The sequence below is a fragment of the Empidonax traillii genome, unplaced genomic scaffold (genome assembly GCF_003031625.1).
Source record: "Empidonax traillii isolate 1590-97213 ecotype Southwest subspecies unplaced genomic scaffold, ASM303162v1 scaffold305:size1471525, whole genome shotgun sequence".
Lineage (NCBI taxonomy): Eukaryota > Metazoa > Chordata > Aves > Passeriformes > Tyrannidae > Empidonax > Empidonax traillii.
Window position 1 is genome coordinate 346,529 of NW_020955498.1, and position 6,084 is coordinate 352,612.

General features: G+C 40.2%; 1 protein-coding gene across 1 annotated transcript in view; it reads left to right on the forward strand.

The window, feature by feature from the left end:
* The first annotated feature begins 3,379 nt into the window (after positions 1 to 3,379).
* The window catches only part of LMO3 (LIM domain only 3), a 66,714-nt gene continuing 64,009 nt past the window's right edge, over positions 3,380 to 6,084 (forward strand). The window contains exon 1 of the mRNA XM_027890995.1: positions 3,380 to 3,390. The gene's annotated coding sequence lies outside the window, so the exon portion shown is untranslated. The remainder of the gene's footprint in view (positions 3,391 to 6,084) is intronic.

Here is a 6,084-nt window from a genome sequence, read left to right on the forward strand (position 1 = left end):
CTAAAAATTAGCCTGTTAAAAGTAGCAGCTGAGATAATTTTCAATAACTTTCACTCAGTTTTGAACGGCAAAGAGCAGAGGTATAACATCCTACAGACAGGTAGTCACAGTCTGCACTAGAATCAGTGTCCGAATCATTTTAAGGTGTAGGTCATACACATTTTGCATACATCCAAGCCTCAAAGTGGAAAAGCTGCAGATAGGTCTCAGCTGCCATCTTCTAGCTATGAAAGTCTGAAGAACAGCTTTTGGCTTGCAAGGGGCACTGGGTCAGATTTTTTCAGTGTTCTTAGGATCCAAGGAAATCGGTATAATGTTCAAATCCCTGTCCTGTGAGAAGCATATTAAATGATCTCTCCAAGGCATTTTGTGAATGCCAGACTAAAACAAGTCCAAATCCCCAGCTTGGACCCCCTCATTCTGTGCTATTTCTCAACACACCTTCCATGTTGAGAACTTGCCTGTTTCTTTCTCTCAGCTTACTCTCACCACCGTCACTCTTGCCTGGGCTGAATACTCACTATCGCCTTCTACCCACTTGTTTCAAACACTCACTAAGATCACATGAAATAAGGAGAAAAACTTGCATGTCACTGGACTTTGTGCTGCTTGTACTAACTGATTTGCGTATGACAGCGAATTAAAGTGTGTGCAAGCCCAGATTACAACAGACAGGTCAATCTACCTTAGATTCAACAAGTTAACCTGGCTACACACATTTTGTACCTAGATGTGGCAGAGCTGACTAATACAAAATCCATCTTTCATAGTCAGAACGTAATCTAAGGTTGCCCACCAAAGTCTAGACAATTGAAAAGGTATCAGCTTTTGTAAACTTCTGGAAATAATCCAACTTTGTTATTAACAAAAGTCATAAAACTAGTATCAGACTGCCAAGATGCCAAACATCAAAGTCTAAGAAAAGTGAATGTTTCCTAGTGTTTTCAACTCTTTGCTCTCATATATTTTAGTGATGAAAAGCATGGTTTCTCTAATCATCGTCCAACATCCTACAATGAGCAAAGTAACTTTCAGAGCTATTTACACTGAGAAAAGTTAAAAAAAAAAAAAATCTGCTTAATAGCTTAATATATACTTGTATTTGCACTGTGCACCAGAGAAGAGTCAAAGCCATAAAATTAGACTTCAGACTTTGCCAAGGACAGAGGGAGCTCACAGCCACTATTCAAAATGAGAAATATTTAATTATGCAGAAACTAATTAATATTAGAATTACAGCCTTTTCCTTATGTAGGTCTTAATCCACTCTTTGTCCACCTCTTACTCCAAAGCTCTTGTTCAAACAAACACCCACGGGCTCTCCTTAAAATTTCATGTTCCAAGAAGATCTTTAATGTGGTGACCTTATTCTGATTGTCACTCCGCAGTTTTACCTGTCCTATTTGTTCCCAAGCAAAAGGCATTTAAAATTCCAGAGTAGCTTCACAAGCTTCACATGTGACTGAAAGTGAACTTCTGGTTTCTGAAGATTTTTATGATATATCATGCCATGGGAGATGGAGATGTACAGCCTCAGAAGTTTAAATAGAGACAAACCCTCTGAAATTCAGTGGCAGGGGCACAGTCCCAGTGGAGTGCCCAGTCTCACTCCTGTGCCCAGAAAAACGGACTCTGATGGTAAGCACAAAACACAAAACCCTCTCATGTCAGTCAGAGGTGTGGACAATAGCAGGCTGGAGGTCTTGCAAATATGTACAGGGTTGCTAAAAGTGGCAGAGGTGGAGGCTCAGCAAAACAACTGCTCCCTATCTTGGCTCTTTACCTAAACATGCATAGCCTCGGTTTTTGGGGTTTTATTTAATATTGTGCGCCTAAAATTGACACATGAATTATTATCTAAGTGCCTTAGTTAGCAGACTCACTTTTAAAGAGAAAAAAAATGCTATGAATGCAGCAGATCTCCTAAGGAAGTTAAGACACTTGAGATCACCAATTCAGGCCTGTGAACAATGAAACAGCCACAGCACTACACACCAGTTTCTGGGTGTCTATAATTTAAAGGTACCTAATGCACTCTATTTTAAACTTCTGTTTCCAGTTGTTTCTAGTTTTGCCAGACTCTCAGAATCTGCACTGAAATTTTCTACAGCAGAAGTCTGCCTCGGGCTTCCCTTCCTCCCCTTTTGTTTTCCAAGTTTCAGTTAAAACTGCTTAGCTATTTCTGAGAACAAAGAACTGGGAGAAAAACATGTTGTTTTGTCCATTGTTAAAAAAAAAAGAAATAAAAAATCCTCACTGAGAATCTCTGCTGTCTCCCTCTTTTGAGTGGGATGTAAAAGGTCACGTAAAAAATCACCCTCGTGCTAAGGATATGAGTTCTTATATCCCTGTGAAAAGCTGCCCAAATTTGGCAAAGTTAAGAGCCTCCCAGGGATTCTGGTTCATATGCATCAGTAGAGACTTCAGAGCTTAACTTTTATATTTTCCCAAGATTCAGCTGCCACTTAAATGCTCTAATCCTTTCCCTGTTCTTCCTCCTCCTGTCTGCCTGGGCTGCCCCGTGGCCATGCCCATGGCCTGAGAGCAAACTCTCCACGTTTCTCACCAATCCCCACCCAGGCACCCCAGAAGCTCTTACAGCAGGGGCTTCAAAGCTCCTCTGTACCCCTTAGCTCAGTGTTTCAGGGGGAGAAAATAAAATGAAACGGAGAAAAGAGCTGAGGGACATAAAAGTAAAGTAGCAACTCAGCACCAAGAGAGTTAGGTGAGCTAAGGTGGAGGAAGACAGTAGTCGGAGGAGTGGGAAAGTGTTACATAAGAGAAAATGCAAGGGAGACAATGGTACAAGCAAAATTTAGGAGTCTCACATTGTTTCCAACAAGTGGAACTATCAGGAAAGCAGACATCACATTGCTGACTGAGTCACTAAAGCTATTCTGGTCTATGGTCCAGAGACTCGAGGTTGCTTCAAACAATCTTAAAGTCCATGTGATTCACTATTTTAGATTTCTTTTTTTTTCCCAAATGAGAAGCTACATTTAAAATACTTGTGATGAAAAGCCAGGTCTACTGGTATTCCACACAAGAAATACCAGCATTATTGCATTTACATGCAACTTCAATTTACTTCCCTTATGAATACAAATCATGATACTGCTTTTAGCTTTTAATAACACAATCACCTGCCTCATTTATTGCATGAGAGAAACTACCTTGGGAAAAAAACTTTAACTATATGGCAGAAAAGGCTAACATGCTATAGCATCTATACCTTATACTCTACTGGAGTGTAAAGCAATTAACATAAGGTATCACAGAAAGAAAAACAAGAATAGTTTTCTGGTCAAAGCACCTGATTTTTATAGTTGAAAAATAAATAGGATTCTACCTCTTTTATTCCCTTTTACTCTTACTAACTGTGTGCTCTTTGTTTGTGAATTCCTGATGCAAGGCACCTGGGGTCAGGTTGGCAAAGGTGCCAAATACTCCCACCTGAAATGAATAGGAACTATGTTTTCAGCATATAAAGAATCATGAGATACCAAACGTTTAAAAAAGGAATTGTGAAATATTAGCTGCCCAAAGTGGATAGGCTTTGTTGAAAGCTGCACTGTCAGTGGTTTAGCTTTCTCTTTCTAAGATGGGATGAATCCCTCTCCCTCACAAGGATTTTGAAGTACTGAATTGATCTTTCTTTGTGAATGACTTGCATACTTAGGTAAGCACGCAGGAAGGAAGGAAACAAAACATGGTTTTATATTAATTCTAGAGTTTGAAGGTGCCATCTTATATAAGGCCTAAAACTGAAGAAATTGGATTATTCATAAGTGAATGAGACCTTGTTCCCTGTTTGTACTAGTGGTGTGTGTTCTTACTTCAGAACTATGCTACAGCACATTTTACTAGGGTATATATCAATCTTGTATAAAAATCCTGTTTGCTCTTAGCTGTTAGCTTGGATTTTCTAACTCTGATCTCTTTACTCTGCTACTCTTCATATTCTCTTACCCAAGAGTCTTGTTAACTCTTCATGAAGTGTCTTAGTCCATGGGAGAAACCATGCACCGTGGATGGGATACTTTTCAAAGCAGTTGTCATAGAGACCCCCCTACAATAAGATGAAAATTAGACATAGCTATTTCTCTACTAGGGTACCAGGTGCCCACAAAAATGGTAATTTTCATAAATTAATCAATAAATATAGCTAATTATTGGCAAATAGCCTAGAGCTACCCCAGTTTCTAGGGCTCTGATCTTCTCATAACTCGTACCTTAGGCAGGGTCAGGCTTGGATCAGTACTTAACTGTGAATTCCCTGGGAAAACCTTGGGAGCTCTAGGCTGCACTAGTGGCTATTCAGTAGGTGGCATTATATCCCTAAAGATGGTGCCAAGACAGTCCCCTGAAAGAATATTTTATAGAAGTGACATAACCCTTATATTTGGCCCCCATTAGTCTTTACAGTTAAGTAATCCCACACTGTTTCCCTTCTGCAGAGGGAGTAAGTGGAGGTGTGAGCTGCAGAGCTCCTACCAAGTCCTCAAGGGACTCTGTGCTCAGCCTCCTGCAGATGTGGTTTCCCAAACTGCAACACCTTGGGCACCAAGGAGTTCCTCAAATACCCCTTCTGCCTGTCCACGCCCTACATTTTGGCAACTGTGTTCCAGCTGGTGGCTTTTGTGTGTCTAGTAAAATTCTGAGGTTGGGCATTAGTAACTAAATTTTCTCAGTTAAGGAGTCTGTGAAACTTGCAGATCTTGATCCTGCACGGAAGAGAGCCTGAAATTACTGAAGGAGAGGGATTCATTGCCTGCTCAGTTCAGAGCTGCAGGCTCCACTTGTTGGTAGGGTTCACAAAGACTCAGAGAGATGCAAAAAAAAGGCAGAAATTTGTGATGTTTGTTGGGAAGGAGGCTGCTGAGGGTGAGATGTAGTTAAAGATGATGTGGATACTTGAGGTTTGTACCCATTACTTCAGCACTTAAAAGAAATGCAGGTTGGAAATGGCCTTCTGTAATAGCAAGCCAAACCTTGGAAAAAAGTGACAAACTGACAAACTAGACTCAGATCCCATAGAGACTTACAGAGCTTTGTAACTCCACATTCTCTGTGTATTCCCATTGACCTCCAGAGCCTTGATTTCATTGCAAGTGGATGGACGGACCCATTATTTCTTAACTGACCTTTGAAAATAGGATTAGTTCCTAAACCTCTGAAGTACTTTGGCAAACTTTGTCCCGAGTTGTTTCCGTAGAGACCATAAGTTACACTGCATTTTAAGTTTCCCACTTTTTCTCCTCACACATGGTGTCTCCTGTTTAGGGCTTGACAGAGAGGGTTTGAGCATAAGTGATCACTTTTTATTTATGCATGTCCTTTTGGGTTTGGTTTTGGTTTTTTGGTTTGTTTTTTTTTTTCCAAAGAGTGTACAGAGAATGCACAGCAAGACAAAGGATATAATAATAGTCAAAGAGAAACTTGATGCCAGTCCCTAGACTGGCCAGGCTGTGTAGGTGAGGCCCTCATACCATCACAGAGATTACTTTGTTGAGGTTGAAACTGTAGTTTGTGGAATCTAGCCTTAGAAAGAACAAGCTGACTGTATTTTGATACCCTCAAAGGGAGGGAAGGGGGGAGTGGCAGGAGATGGCAATATGCCCAAAAAAGCCATTTAGAAAACTGGCAATGCTTTAATTTTTTCCTATGAAAATCTCGCCAGTTGTTACGTTAGTCTTTGAACCACATTCTCACTGACGCTGTTGCTTCTCCTACTTTAGAGTCAGTTTATTCAGTTGGTTATGAATGACTTTCAGCTGCTCTGTAAATTGTTATTGTCCAGGCTCCATTGCAACCAGGGGTCACTTGCAGTTTCCATTATAAACCCAGGTTTCCAGGTGTTTATTATAACTTGGCAGTTTTCAAATCTGGGTTAAAAATTGGTACACTTTTTCTTTTTTTAAGGCCAGATGGGCTTTTTATCCTTTCCCTTCTTCTTTTCTCTAGCTAAATTTTAACCTTTTAGGAGCTGAATAAAATCTCTATTGGGTGCAATGTTATAAAATTATCATTGGTAAAGAAATGAATTTCTCTAACACTACTAGTATTTTGAGGGTGATCACTGTG